This window comes from Furipterus horrens, unplaced genomic scaffold (assembly GCF_987537825.1).
Source record: "Furipterus horrens unplaced genomic scaffold, mFurHor1.1.pri manual_scaffold_3, whole genome shotgun sequence".
NCBI classification, from domain to species: Eukaryota; Metazoa; Chordata; class Mammalia; order Chiroptera; family Furipteridae; genus Furipterus; species Furipterus horrens.
In genome coordinates this window covers 142994302-143010377 of record NW_028327173.1, presented here as the reverse complement: position 1 = coordinate 143010377, position 16076 = coordinate 142994302, and the positions used below count along the sequence as shown (strand labels likewise).

Genomic DNA, 16076 nt, shown 5'->3' with positions numbered 1-16076 from the left:
ATCAAGTTCTTTGGCCTGAGCTCTTGGGAGGATGATGTTGCCTTTTACTGAGATGGGGAAACTGAGACTAAGCAGGTTTAGGAGGAAAAATATGATATTCATATTCGGGCATGTTGAGTTTGAGGGTTATCAGATATCCAAAAAATGTTCAAGTAGGCAGTTGAACTTATGAATCTGGAGGAAAGGGGTCTGGAGCCAGATATTTAAATTTGGGAGTCTGGGCCTAAAAGTCATATTTAAAGCCATAATACTGAATATCATGGAGGGAATGAGTGCTAAGCACTAGATCACACCAGCATTCTCCTTGAAGAAAAGAGGAGGAATCAACATAAAAGACAGAGGAATTGACCAGTGAAGCAGAGAGAATCTTGAGAGTCTGGGGTAGTGGGAGGCAAGTAAAGAAAGTGTCTGGAGAAAGAGTGAACAACTAATTTGATATCTAGTTGTGAGTGGGTGGAGTAATTTATAAAATATGGAATTAAATAAGAGACCAATTAAATTAAAATCATATATCTGCAAAGTTTTATTTGATCATGAGCTTTAAATTTAAACAGGGATTCAAATCCCAACCCTAACACTTAACATCTTCATCTAGTCACTTTGTGATTTCTGTGGTTGGTTTTTCAGACATCTGTCTCACAGATCATCTGTGAAATTCAGTGTAATGATTTGTATAAAATTACCTATGAAATGCTCGTGAAGTAATAGGTACCTATCACTTTAAATATAACATGTAACATCAATAATACAAATATTAACATGAACCTAAATATTTCATTAAATAATTGTTATTATTATATTTATTATGTAATTATATTATTCATCATATTTTGTATCATATGACTTCTGCTACTTGTTATATTACTCATAATTTGTTTACTCATTTGTTCTTTTGATTATGCATCAAGCACTCTTTAGCATTTACTCTGCTAGACACTGGCACCCAAGGACAAAAAGATAGACAAGAAATGGAATTGATCATTCCTATAATTTAAAGTACACCAGACTGCAACCAATAGTCTAAAGTTTATTTGTCCACTTCATGTGAGGAATTTGAGCCATAGCTTTGTCAGCTACCAGGTAGGTGACCTTAAATAAGTCACTCAAACTCTCTGACCCTCAGAAAATGTGGACACACTGTTTCTATTTGCAAGATGGTTGGAAAGATTAGCAAAGGTATAATAAATATTCTAGCATCTATTACTAAGTAGGCATTCACAGTTTAGGTCTTATTAGTACTATAAATTTTGTACATTCTGTCAAGAACATAGACTTTCTTGAAGTGAATAATTCATGGTTTTCATTTTTATAGAAAGTGACAAGTTTTTAAGGCATTACAAACTGTCACCTTGATAAACAATATTTTTGTTTGTAATTGCTTATACCCTGCCTCTCTTAACAAAGGATTTGAGGTAGTTTAAAAGGAAATTATATAAAGCAGTAATAATAATAAAGATAAAAAATCAAGACCACATAGATGCAGAACACATATATGCTATATGTTCATATATGCTATGTTCATACCTATTTTATTTTCTATTGTACATTTCAAATTTAATTCTGAGCTTCCTAGAAAACAAAACTAAAGGAACATATCAGCTAAACAATTTATATTATCAACAAAGATGACGATTCTAGATTCTCATTAAAAACAATGTTTGTTTAACATTAAACTCTAAATGTAGAGAGTGATATGGAATGTAATCTTTATTATTTTTGTAACAAATTTAGCTATGAGTTTTATAGAACCGTTTCTTGTACTAGCTTTTAATTTTAATAAAATTGAGTCCTAGTGTGAAAAACAGAACAAAACAATTGAGTAATGATAATTCTGTGAAAAGATAAACACAGTCCAAGTGTGTCATATCAGACATCCTAACAAATCAAAATGCTCTCCATATTTTGTGTGCATCTTGTCAACCCTAATATATTCATGTTTTTAAAATTTATAAGTCATATGTACAAATAAACACATATATATTCTACTATGTCTACACCAGTTTAGAATTCTTAGAGGAATATATGAGCTTTAAATCATCTACAATTAATACCACTTCTCTTCTCAGACTTCCAGTGGGAGCTGGATGGCATACAAAGTCCTAGGGATCTATATTCTCTATTGCTATTTGAGAATAGAGAATATTCTTTAAAAACCAAAAGTATGTGGTAAGTTTAGCACTTTATTAGAAAAATTGTGATCTGTTCAGAATTTTCGCGTCAGGTGGGTACCCTCACCATCATGTGACAGTAATTCTCAAGATGGTTTACAAAAAATACCAGAATTTTTCTCAGAAAAAATTTTTGGTCAACTATCACATAAACAAATACACCTTTGAAGTCCCAATGCTAAACTCTGTTGAAAAATGTATCTTTCTAAAGATATAACCCTATACTTTTCTTTATGTAAGTCCAGACACTCATCAAGACCTCCTGGGCCTGGTTCACATGTTAGAGAGAACATCCAAGTCTTGCTACTTTAGATTTTGAGAGAAATTTCTGAAATCCTAGCTTGCAAAGATGTTACTCTATAGTTGTTCAGCCTTTTCTGTTTGTTTGTTGTTGTTGCTGCTGTTGTTAGTTCTCCCTCCATTTTAAAAGTTACTGGCCAATGCTGATTTTCCTTTAAAGATATGCTTGATGCTATTGGGGAAATGTCAGAAATAATGAAGAAAAATCCTAACACACTGTCCAACTGGAGTCCATCTTCTGAAATGAAAAACACTTATAATGAAAATGACTTGACAGCTTACTTGATGGTATTTACAGCTGGATATGACGTCAATCGGAAGGATGGTACAGATCAATTTTAATGGCAAGCAGCTAAGCATGCTTATTGATCTGGCAGCTTGCTACTCTACAAATGGCAAAGACCATTAATATGCTAGCACCAGGGACATTGCAGAAGCATAAAACAACAAGAGACTTTGAACCTGTAAGGAAGATAATTTAAGAGTGCTGATTTGATGATCACAAGGGAAAGTGTGAATCATGATTTAACCTCCATTCACTACCTCTCAACTAAAAATTGATCACTACCCTAGGAGTCATATTTCATTCGAAAAAAAAATTATTTTTATAATTTCCTCTTTAAGACCTTTACTTTAAGGGATATCATTTGCTGTCCAGCTAATTCTAAAGCGTTTTTTGTTGTTGTTGTTTTTGTTTTCCTGGAAGAACAGAATCGTTTCTGCTAGAGCACAGTAACTATGTAGGTGAAACATGAATCAAAAGCATATGAGAATATCATGTATCCCCCTTGTCTGCTTCCATATTTCCCTTCTACCCTAAAAGGAGAATAATATTAGTTCCTCCCTGGAATCTATTAAGTACTGCTAGAAGACATTTATTTTAAGAATCAGTAAAAGCCATCAGCAGTACCCACATAGTAGTCAATATTACAAATATATATCACTTGAATGTGGCCACTGCTATTGAGACTAAACTTTTCTTCGTCTGGAGGGGATGTGAATATCCTACTGGTCACCAAATAAACTTTTCATTCAGACATCTCGCATTGTATTTTAATACACCTAATGGAGTTTAACCAAATGGATGTTAGGTGGGCTGTCTGTAATAATGAACTTCCTAACCTCTAGAGATGCAGTACATCTGCTCAGATCAAAATGTGTTGTTTATGAAGCTCCCCCAGCCTGAAGACATATGTACAGTACCAATGTGAAAATAACAAGTTTCAAACTCTTCACATGGTTCCCAGTCAGCCAGTAAGGAAGCATTAACTCTCACAATGTGGAATCATACTCCTGAGGCCCTGCCTTAATAAAGAAAATCTTAGCAACACTTCTATTTTGCTTTGTCTTTAATAGGCAGTTTCGGGGGGAGGGGGAATGTTGGCATAATAAAATAAAACCATGGCAAGTGATTGAATAATTTCATACATCTGAATTCAAATTTCCTGCTTTGGAAATGTTAACTGCTGAGCCTATTGCCAAATCCTAAACCGATGTTCCAGGGGTAGCTGTGCTGAGTGTTATTTCTGAACTCAGCACATCCATATCACTCATCTTCCCTCATCACTCAGCCTCTCTCCCACTCATTTAATGTTTTGTATTATTACATTGAACACTTCTAGGGCAGTCTGTAAAAGGCACTTTATACAGCGAAAATTATTAAATATTTGTTGTTTATTCACTTGGCTATATGTAGAGATAATTGAGATCTAAGAAAGAAGGCAGAAGAAGAAATCTCCATGAAGTAACTATACAGCTGTAGAGAAAAGAATGAGAAATCACACATTCCCTATATGTTTTAAGGCAAGAGACAGAGACCCATCCCTAACAATTGTCATGGACTCCAGAGAGAACCAGGGACAAGGGAGGATGCTAACATTAAATTACTCATGACTCCTCTTGACCCCGAGAAAGGAATATTTATTTCCCTTCAGTTCACATTTGCTGCCCAGAACTGAGCTTCCTGGAATTTCTATTAAGGATCCAGATTACATAGCAATAATTTTCAGGTGCCATAAGTCCCTGCTAACAGTGAGCTCTAAAAAGGACAGCAGAAAGGAGACAAGCCATAGCCACTCCAGAGTCGCAGACATTTGGGAAGGATTTGAATGGATATGAATGAATGATGGAATTTGCAACAGGTAGAAATCACAGCCCATATGTTTGGAGTGCAAGAAATACACATTATCTCATTTTTCTATAAACCAACTTCCTTTCCCTTTTAAGCCCTAGCTCTTGATTCTGCTTAGTTAGCAGAAATTTTAATTACAATATTTTGGTGCGTTTCCACTCCTCTTCCTCAGAGTTGGTTAAGTCCCAGGAGATTTACAGCGAGCCAGAGTAGTTTTAAAATTATACGTAGGAATGGAGGGAAAGAGTGATGACTAGCAATCACATAGTTTGTGGTTGACCTGTCCACAAGGCTCCCTGGACCAGCAGGTCTCCCTGCAGGGACTTGCCTGGGCATCTCTGTGAGGCTGCTTAGAAGCATACTTCAGCCATTTCCTCTTTGGGGTCATTTCATCTGTCCAGACTGTGGGACCCCATTTCCCAGGAGCTACCTGACCTCACTGCTCTCCTTACTATTCTGAAACTCTCCTCCTCCTCCTGGTCCAGGGGAATTCTATCTATTCTAAGGGGAAATGATCTCCCTTTCTCTTAATGTTTGCCTCAAAAGCACTCCGTTTAACTTGTAGTTTCAGATGTCAGTAGGGCCTCAAGCTTGTTGGGGGCCTCACATTTTGTCTGCCATTGACTTATAGATCTGGAGGATAAGTGTATATTTCAGTCTTGAGCTCTGTTTTTTTTTTTTTCCTAAGAATCATACTATTTTTAATTAGAAAAGCTAATCAATCAGCTTAGCATAGATAATGAGTTGGCTTTATGATTGAAAAAAGTTGATGGCCCCGCTTGAAATATTTGGAAGTGTGTTCACATTTAACTTTTCTTACCCGTGACATGACACCTGTTCCCAGAGAGCCCTGTGAAATACTCCCTTCGAATGTTCATCTATATTATTCCTATGTATTAAAAAGTCTACTAATGGAAAACTACCTTAGCCATTAGAGAGTTCCTGCCCAGTAAATCCTTAATGTTTCCAAGGTAAACAAATGAAAATAGGAGGGGAGTACCTAGCAAAGGTTAGGAGGCAAGGAATACAGACAGCAAACTCAAGAGATACTGGTTTAGCCTGCAGATAACAACGCTGCCCAGGTTAGAGCCGATTTCAAATCAGTGTTAATAGTTACCCCTATTAGAAATTCAAAACAACTTTCTATATTTTGAGAAAAATCCTTTTACTATGTAGGAAACATAATTCTCCATCCATGGAAGAAAAGAGTTAAAATATTTTCTTTTTTTAAACTCCAAAGTAGTAAAGTTTTTGAGAAATGGAACCACACCGAAAGCCAGTCCCTTTTTTTTGATTGATTTCAATCTCTTTTCACAGAGACTGCCATTGAGACAAGTAGTTTTTATGTCAACTCGCTAAGGACTGACTGCAGTCATCGGAAAGCAACAATAATTGATTTCAATAATTAATTCCTGCTTGCCAAAGTAGTGTTGCTTATGAGCTCCTCCTAGGGCCCCAGTTAAAAGGAACGCAGAGGCAGGAGTGCATAAATAGCGACATTACTTTGGGGAGTGAAAGTCCCCTAACATACTGTAGATTTGGGAAGAGCTTTTAGGTCCAGGGCTCTTCGAAGTTAATCCCTATAGAGTCCCCCTGTTGCCTCACATTGTCTGCTGTCCATGATTTTCTAACCAATTCAGAGCAGAAAGCCAAGTGGAGAGCTAGGCGTCTTTGCAACCATTGATCTCAGTTCAATCGGAAAATCCATCTTCACACTGTATCAAAAGTTCTCCCAAAAACCAAAGGGAGAGAGGAAAAGCTCTGGAAGACAGGGTATCAGGGAGGGGGTGAAGCTGGAAGTAGAAAAATAATCAGAGCTGACTGTCAAGAGAAAAACAAAGTAGCAAACGCTGTTTGGGAAACCAGATGACCCCTGGTCTCTTTTCATTTAAATAATTTCTAAAACCCAAACAGTTTCTAACTGTAGTAAAAAAATGTTGAAATGGAGTCAACCCATGGTCCTTTCAAAAGGGTTAAATAGGCTGTGCTATCTTGCCTGCCTAACATAAACAGAAACTAAACCGACTCCATATGACAATATTTTATTGCTTCCTCTAAGATATTTCCATACATTTAAAAAAATAATATTTTGTATGCCATAACACAACCACGTAAAAGGAAAACTCAACGCAGACACGATGTTTTAGAATATTTATCCTTAAGAGAAAGGCTGTTAAATACTCAGATCTTTGCAAATTGATTACTGGAAAAAAAAAAAAAAAAAAAAAAACTATACATTCCCCATCTCCAGATTACATATACACCTGACTCCCCCTGACCCAAAATGTGTCACAACACAGGCTTTCTACTAATCAGAAAATGTACAACCCCGAACTGATGGTGATGTCCATGCATTATTGCTAATGAAGGCCTATACAGGACCGGGGAGCATAAATGGAAAGCAGGCCCTTATTAGACATGGACCACGCGTAGCCATGCCCAGGTAGGAGAACTGACCTCTTGTTACTCCCTGGTCCCAGGGCGATAAGGTTCCTGAAGTAAAGAACAGATTAAAAGTAAAACAAGACCAGATGTTTTTCCTATTAGATGGATTAAGTCAGACCAAACTAAAATTAGGAAAACACGCGGGGCTGATTTACTACCACGCTGTGATGGGCTGCTGCGCTCGGAGCCGCGGCCAGTGGCGGCAAAGCCGGCTCTCCGTTTATTAATGGGGCTGTGGGAGCGGGAAGGCCTCACCCCTGACTGCTCTAAAAATGCTGAACGAGGACTCCAGCCTGGTGATGAAAGATGCTGTCTGAAGGTGAACCCTTGGTAAAAACAACATTAAAATCTACTTCAAACATAGCTAATGGTACAAAGGGGAGAGGCAAAGGCTAAGCTTTACTCTCTCTTCCTTAATAAAAATATTTTAGGAGTAAATGTACCAAATTAGTCCAGCTCAAAACATTTTAAAAAATCTTGTTATGACTAGAAAATCAACTTCACTGAATCTCATGTAGACACAAATCAGACAGTTCAACCCCAAAGTGTTTCTTTGCATGCTGAGCTCTGAGCGTGGCTAATGGAATATCGCTACTGTGAGTTTGCCACACTAACCTCACTGGATAGAAGGCATGAGACCAGGTTTAACCAAATAGTCAGAATGCTCAGAAACTGCTAGTCCTCTGACTACAGTGCAGCAGCTGTCTGGAGCTCCTTGCCAAGAACTTGAAAAACAGCCTGTTATCCTGAAATCTTATTTAAAACTTTATAAGTTTTAAGGAAAACTTAAACCATGCTTTCTCAGGCAGTGGATTAAGTATACTATCAAATAATCTTTTGGACAGGTGCACCCTTAATATAATCCTTTTCAAAAAGAAAAATTCTCCCTAATTCTGCTGGTAGTTCACATCCTACGTACTCTCAGTGTTTTTAAATAAATTCTGTTATTGTTGTTTGTTCTGTTCATGCTTGATTTTGCATCCTCAGAGCCAGCTTTAACATAATAGAAAGGTTATGTGCATACAAATCCAGACCTGGGTAGAACTCCCCAACTGTCACTTAATAACTGTGACTTTAGATATGTCACATAAACTTCTAGGAGCCTCAGTTACCTTCTTAGCAAAAATAAGGTCAAATACACATCACAGGTCCATTATAAGGGGGAGCTAAAACAATGCCTATTAGAATAGGGTCTCAATCCACTTACACCAGCATGTGCCTGCCCACCTCCCTCTTGTCTGTTTGCATCACTCTGGTTGTCATGAGAATAAGTTTACTGAAGATCAGAAAGCTGGCAGGAAAGTATGCCTTAATTCTCCTCCCAGTACCATTCCCTTCAGTCATGGGGTATCCTGGAAACACTAACTCTTTCCCACTTTTGCAGAGAGTATGCTGATGGATTTTCCAAATTTAAATGTTTTCAGCCCCCGAAAGTCTATATAGGGTTAGATAAGTGTTACTTTCTCCTGGCCAGGACTGAGCTATGACTGCTTAGAGCCAGAACTGAGTATCCTCGGGCAATCAAGGAGGTCCACACTGCATTTCGGTAAGAGAGAAGAGGGTATACACACAAACCCTGTACAAGACCAACAGCCAGCAAAGGATGTGTGCATGTGTAGAGGTCACATGCCTCAGCTGACTAAAAAGCAGGAAGGTAAGCAATGGGCACAGTCGTGGCTCCAGAGAGTCAAGAGACCAAGGCAGAGGGAAATTAAAGGGACACTGAAAAGAATATCACACACACACACACACTCACACACATGTGTAGGCTTGCAAGCTGATGGGGTGGATAGTTCCAGTTTTGTCTTTTTTGCTACAACAGGCAGTTTCAGATGACAATCTCTGTAAGTGAAGTAAAATGACACAACAAACACTGTACTGAAACTTTAAAACAGGCATTCGGGGAATCATACACTGTTTGTATTCATAAGCTGTTAGCCAGCAGATGGAAAAATATTACTTTTGTAGGAACAAATGGTCACCACCTAATTTATGGCACATATTGTCTCAGAAATATTGCTTCTCTATTTTTTTTTTGTGCATGTGGCTGAGGGGACACATTAGAAGTTATAGTATAGCACCGCAAGTATTTGTTGTACTGAACATGTTACTTTCGGCCTCATCTATGCTGCACCAACGGTCAGGCACACCGTTTTGAAGTGTTTGACCTTATAAATTATTTTTATTTGTAGAATGCCAGAATGGTGATCTATTCTAATATGATAGACTGTTCTAAAACAGACATGGTTGGTACACAACTCAAGTGTGGTAGTAATCTAGTAAAATGGCTACAATATAATAATGTACTGGTAGTGAAGTCAGCTAATGAAACGTGAATTTGTCTCTCTAGCTGAGTTCTTGACATTTAGTATGATTTCAGTTATTTGGGTAAGGATGTCTAATTCTTGCAAAAGGAGAGAATGCATCACTAGACAGTTCAAGTTAGAGTAAACATATACTAAAAGCATCAATAATTTCTGATCTTTTTTATACTTAATACTTTCTCAAGTGTAGAATTTATGTTGCCTTTCTAATTTGTAGAGTTAAGGGCAAATTTATGTCTACTGTCACAATACTTAATCCAGCTTTCTGCTATGGACTATATAACTGTACTTGTCAAGTGTGAGGTAGGGGCCATGGCATTGGGGAAACACAAGGCCATGTATCAATATTTATATTTTTGCAAAGGATCTCTATGAGACCAATGTCACTCAAAGACTGTAGTCTCCTTGAAGACAAGAGTCAGCCATCCCTAAGAAAAATGCTCTCTGATTTAGTTACAACTGAATGTTTCTACCTGTAGCTACCCTAAATATCACATAACTAAGAAGAGCATTTTGTAGACCAGTATTTTCACAAACTGCATTCTTAGGAAAAATTCTCATTAGTTCATGACTTGATATAATGCCAGCTCTAAAGAACATAAATGTGTCTCTAATTTTTTGAGACAATAGAGTATAATCTAGACTTCTAAAAACTATCATGAAAAATCAACAATTAATGGATTATGTTCTGATGATACATTATTTTCATTAACATTAATTGTAGCCTTATATTTTCCTTAAAAAGCAACTAATTTTAATAGATGAAACATGTTTGGCATTCGTCTTCATAAAAAATTCCAAATTATGTACCAAGTTTTATAGAAGGTGTAGCCTTTGTGTTCTTTTTACAACCACTGCTCCAGTAATCAAAAGGCAAGGCAAAATAAGATGTTAAGCACTACCCAACTATCCCCCTTTCCTCCAGACATGACTATACTAAAACCAGAAAGATGGCTCTTCACGCTGTTCTTTAAAACCTCAGAGGAAACATATAGTTTTAGCTTATCATGGTAACTATGCAATATCTGTGAGTAATATATACAACTGCCATTTTATGGCTACTACATTAAGAGTATTTCTGTTCATTCTATTTTAAATTTTATTCAAATGTAAGTGTGAATTCACTGTTAAAGAGATACATAACCTATGTAACTCAACAGAGAATATAATGTCAAAGAATGAAAATTGTTCTACATGAAAATCTTGTTATATTACTTTAGCACTATTAAACTGTTGAATTAAATAAAAATGTTCAGGTGTAATTCTCTTTACACAATAAAATACTTCTGAAAATCTCTGCAAAGTAAATCATGTTGAAAGCTTTCTATTTAAAAGAATCATGTGGTAGATACTTCATAAGGTGAATAATCTTCTTCAAGAATTCAAGCACTATATTTACCTGGCAGGGGAGATACCATGACCACGAAGGTGGTTTTCCCAGGGCGAAGCTTATCTATTGCACTCCGGATGTGCTGACCCCTGTGACTTCCCCAAATGTGGGAAACTCGACTGCAGAATTTGTGGTAGTAGGGGACTGTGTTCACACTCTCTCCTGGAAAAAGGAAAAGAAAAAGAAAAAAAGAACTCAAGTACTTATTTGTCTAAACTGACACATGTATTCAAGCTTATTTTAATATTCAAATTAACTATCACACCAAACTGACATCTTTATTACAGGGCTGTTATCTCAGTCAGATCATTAATTAGGGCAACTATAACAGAAACACCACAGCCTGGGTGGCTTATATAACAAATATTTATTTCTCATGGTTCTGAAGGCTGGGAAGTTCAAGATCAAGGCACCAGTAGATCCAGTGTCTGATGAGAGCCTGCTTCCTGATTTACAGACAGCTCCCTTCTCCCTGTACCCTCACCTGGTCACAAGAAAGAATCGAAATGAGCTCTCTCATGTGTTTTCGTGTAAGTGTCCTTATTCCATCATGAGAGCACCACTCTCATGATCTAATTACCTCCCAAGGGCCTCATGTCTAAATACAATAACACTGGAGCTTAGGGTTTCCATGTATGAACTTTTGGGGGTCATAACCATTGGGTTTATAGCAGTTGTTTTGAAGTTATTTTTCACAAGGTATAACATCATATGATATAAAATTCAAAAAAGATAAATGGGTCTAGAGTGAAAAGTAAGTTGTCCCTTATTATGGGCTGAATTGTGGGCCCCCACAAAATTCATATGTGACTATATTTGAAGACAGGACCTTTAAAAAGGGGATTGAGTTAAAATGAAGCCATACGGGTAGGCCTTATTTGAGATGTGTGTTCACAAAGGAAAGACCACGTAGTAACACAGTGAGAAGCTGGCCATCTATTCGTCGGCAGCAGTCCGTCTCGAGAGACGATGGTGTAGCTTCTTAAGAGTCTATCTGCACCGCCGAGAATGGCTGTGCAGTCCGACTCGGGAGTGACACGGTATCTGTCTCCTCCCGTGTTGAATCGACATCTTGCGATGACGCTGGAGTGTCCTCTCCAGTGAAGCTGAAGCTACAGAGCCTGGGCAGGGTGATATGGAGGGTCTGCTGTTGCCCATGCAGCAGACCCCCCCTCTCTTCGCAGCTGAAGGGTCCAAGGGAAAGACGGAGTCAATACAGCTTGGCTTCAGGTGCGCCGCAGGAGTTGCCGGTGTTGACTACAACGTCAAACCACCTTAGGGACTCCGGCTCCGGATTTTCTGTCGGGGTTTACTCCCTTAGCCTTTCCCCTGAAGAGGTATGCCGCAAGGCAGCCGAGGTTTTTTGGATTCAGAGTTTTCCTTCTCTGAGGCCATCTATTAGCCAAGGAGAAAGGACTCAAAATAAATCAAACTTGCCAACATCTTGATCTTGGACTTCTACCCTCCAGAACTGTGAAAAAATAAATTTCTTTTTTTAAGCTCACCCAGTGTATAGTGCTTTTTCATGGCATCCTTAGCAAATGAATACAGTAGTCCCTCTCTATATCGCGGTTCACTTATCACGGCCTCACTGTATCGTGGGGTTTTAAAAAATATTATATTTAATTATTTATTGCACATTTTTCACTATATCACGGGATTTTGTGGTACTCTATACGTATGTTGTTAAAGTTACAAAGGTTTAAGAGTGTAGAATAAATGTAAGGTTCCTACTTCGCGGGGGGGCGGGGGGGGTCTGGAACGTAATTCCCACGATAAATGAGGGAATACTGTATACCCTTTCACCTCTCCTCCTCAGCTACCAGTTTCCCTCCCTGGAGGTAACAACTTTACATAGAGTTGCAAGGAGTTTTATGCACTATACAAGCAAAAACACAATACTTGCATGCCTATGTAATACTATACACTCTATTCTACATTTTTTTTCACTCAGTACTATATCCTGTAAATCACTTTAAATCAAAATGTATTATTTTATCACTGCATAATACTTTGTTGTATAAATATACAATAATTTACTTAACCACTCCTCCATTAATAGATATTTAGGCTGATTCCAACATTTTATTATTGTAATAAAAACTACAATGGACATTCATGTATATGTAGTCATGTTTGTGAGTATTGAGTATTGTCATAGACTACATTTCTAGAAGTGGGATTTCAGGGTCAAAAGATATGTATTTTTTAAAGTTAAAACAAATTTGTCAAATGCTCACCATAGAAATCATAACAATTTAGACATATACAGAACTGATGGATGACAGTGCCTGTCTTCTCACTCTCTCATCAGAATTATATGTTAAAACTTTACATCTGGTTTCCGAATATAGGTTTAATAGTACTTTTAATACAATGAGTGAGATTAAACTTTAAAAATGTTTTTAAGAACTACTTGGATTATCTTTTTAATAAATGTTGGTTCATGTTCTTTTCTCATTGTTCTACTAGTTTGTTGGTAATTTTATCATTAATTTGATGAGTTCCTTACATGTAAAGAGTATTAGTCTTTGCTCTATAATGTGTTTACAAATTGTTTTTTATAATTTATTATTTGTCTTTTTAAATGGTTTTATGATGCTTTTCCCATGAACATTTTAATGCACATACATTGACTTACTTAGTTTTCTAAATTACATGGCACATTTGAAAAGGCCTTCTCTCCTCTGAGAGATCTTAAACCTCCATTTTCTTCTAATAACAGTTGCAACTTTTCATTTAATCTTTGATTTATCTGAGATATATTTTGTTGAAAAAAAGGGGGGTAAGAGTAAACAAATTTTAAAGATGTTATGTCTTTCTCTCCCTCTCATTGAATAAGTCACATTCTCCATATTGATATGCAACATCACATTCATTATACAACTGCTATATTTTGATCCACTCCTGAATATATGTTCTGTTTCATTTATCTATATGTATATTCATTTCAATGCCTAATAGTTTTAATTATTGTGCATTATATGTTCTGATACCTAGTAGGGTACAGATTTCCTTATGAATTTTCTATTTATGAATTTTCCTAAATATTCATGTATACTTACTCTTCCAAAATATCTTTTAAATCAGTTTATCTAGTTGCCAATAAATTAATTGGCTGACATTAAATATATAGATTATTTTATAAATAATTGATACTTGCAACATGTGGAGTCTTTTTATGTAATACTGAAAAGTTCCTTTCTATCATAGTTTTAGCATTTAGGTATTTCTGTTAATAGCATGTTGTTGCCTTTATATAAATTATACATGTTTACTATTTTGTTTATTGCTAGGTATCTTACCATTTTGTTGCCTTTTAAAATGAAATATGGCACAGTCAGAAAAAATATTGAAATCTAAGTATAAATACAGAAATCGCACATTGAGACAGAAAAGAGATTACCAATAAACAAAATTAATCAGACAGTCATCAAACTTCTCATTTGCAACATGGTGAAATGTCAACTACAGATTACTGATGAAGAGAAATTAGTCACACATCAAGATAGAAGATAATCTTAAGCACACAATAAATCAGAGAGTAATTGCTCAATCCATGTAAAAAATAAATAAGGACTCTAACCAAATAAAAAACGAGCCAAAATTAGACTTCATAAGGAAAGATGAAGCGAGAAGGAACCAAGGTGATCAGTAAACTTCCAAAGACAGATAAATAGATAGAGATAGATAGATGATAGATACTGCAGAATAATAAAAAGGTTATATGAATGTTTTAGATGTCTTTTGAAACTAAAGAAACATACAGCAAAGAAAGTTTTACTTATAGTGCAGAATAAAAAACACTGAACTATTTAATCAAAACATAGAAATCTGGGTAGAGGTAAGCAGAGGAGGAAAAAATGTTCTAAAACTTGGGTATAAAAAAATTGTCTTCCTGACAGAAGAGGAACATCCTCAAGGAGATGCATAATTAAATCAGCATGACCATCTACCCCATACTAGTTTATTTTAGCCAGGACAGACTGGAGGCCACCCAGGAAAGTCCAGAACTTGAGTAGAAACATGGGGTTTTGCTGACACTTCTAGATGAAAAGGAGACCAAAAATCTTTGGAAGATATCAAGAAAAGGATAGAAAAAGTACCCGGGTTTGTACTCATGTTCTAGATGGGACATTGTCTGCTCCTGTTTTGGTTCTACTCTCTTCAACTGCTTCCTAGCAGCCTGACCAGTCCTCTGTAGTGCATGTGGGCCTCTATTTCCACTGCATGAGCCAGGTCAGGAAACCACGTGATCTCTGTTCCCTTTACCAGCCTGTGTCAGGCCACTTGCTCTTGGAATCTTTAGTAAGCCAACGTGATTATGCCAAAACTCTCATGACATTCTTTTTTATATTTCCTACTTTCAATATTGTGTACATAAAAAGGAGAGAGAGAGAAATTGACTTTGCTCTCTTTAAAACATAGATGTAAAGTTAAATGAGACAGACAATTTAAAAAGAACTCACATAGTACTCATTGAATCTAGGGTCAAAAAGACTCTATCCAAATATTATATCTCTGTTCTACACCCAGTTCTGATTATGTGGACTATATTGGTTGACTAATTGGACATTAATATTTTATCAGATCAGTCAAAAAACAGTCCAATCCATCAAAGACACAGGTCGATTTAGATTGTTTCTATCATTGAAAATCACAAGTGAATAGAGCTTTAAAACATATAACAATTCTAGTTTTGAATCAGGAATGTGGAAAGTGCAAAAACAGTTGTTTTAACCTTTACAAATCAAAAAAGAAAAGCTCAACAAACTGCATTAATGACTTTTATTGAACCTATACAAGCACTGAGGTTGTAGGACAAACAACTAACATCAAATCTAGAGAAATATCAGTGCTTGTTGGGGAAAACTGGAACAGAGCTTTTGATTCTTTGGGAAAGACACCCCCAATTATCCCATAAACTGTAAGAAGAGTTTCTTTGGGTAAGCTAGACCATTTCTAACAAATGCTAATGGCTTAGTGTGGACTAGTGTGAAAGTACAAAGCCCTAGAAGTCCACAGACACAGGAGGGTTTGCACCTCCTTGCAGGTTTTCACTCTAGGAAGCTCAAAAGGAAAGTGAAAAGAATCCTAGGTATTCTGTCTCATGGTACTAGCTGGGGGAAAGAACAGAAACCACTGTGAATCTCTTCCCAAAGCCATCTCCCCTAAGGAACAAAAGCCTTAAGAGCCAGTGGGAAGAGCATCACAACTGTAATCTGAAGACACTGGTAGAAACCCATTGTAACTGAGATAAGAAGGAGCAATGAGAAGCTCTCTTCTTAGGGAATGTGTATGAATATTTGTTAGGCCTA

The 16076-nt window shown here is 36.7% G+C and overlaps 1 non-coding gene across 1 annotated transcript; it reads left to right on the top strand.

The window, feature by feature from the left end:
* Positions 1-10759: 10759 nt before the first annotated feature.
* On the top strand, positions 10760-10923 carry LOC150016238 (U1 spliceosomal RNA). The gene has a single exon (XR_016510208.1). It is a non-coding gene; the product is annotated as a U1 spliceosomal RNA (small nuclear RNA).
* The last annotated feature ends 5153 nt before the right edge of the window (positions 10924-16076 follow it).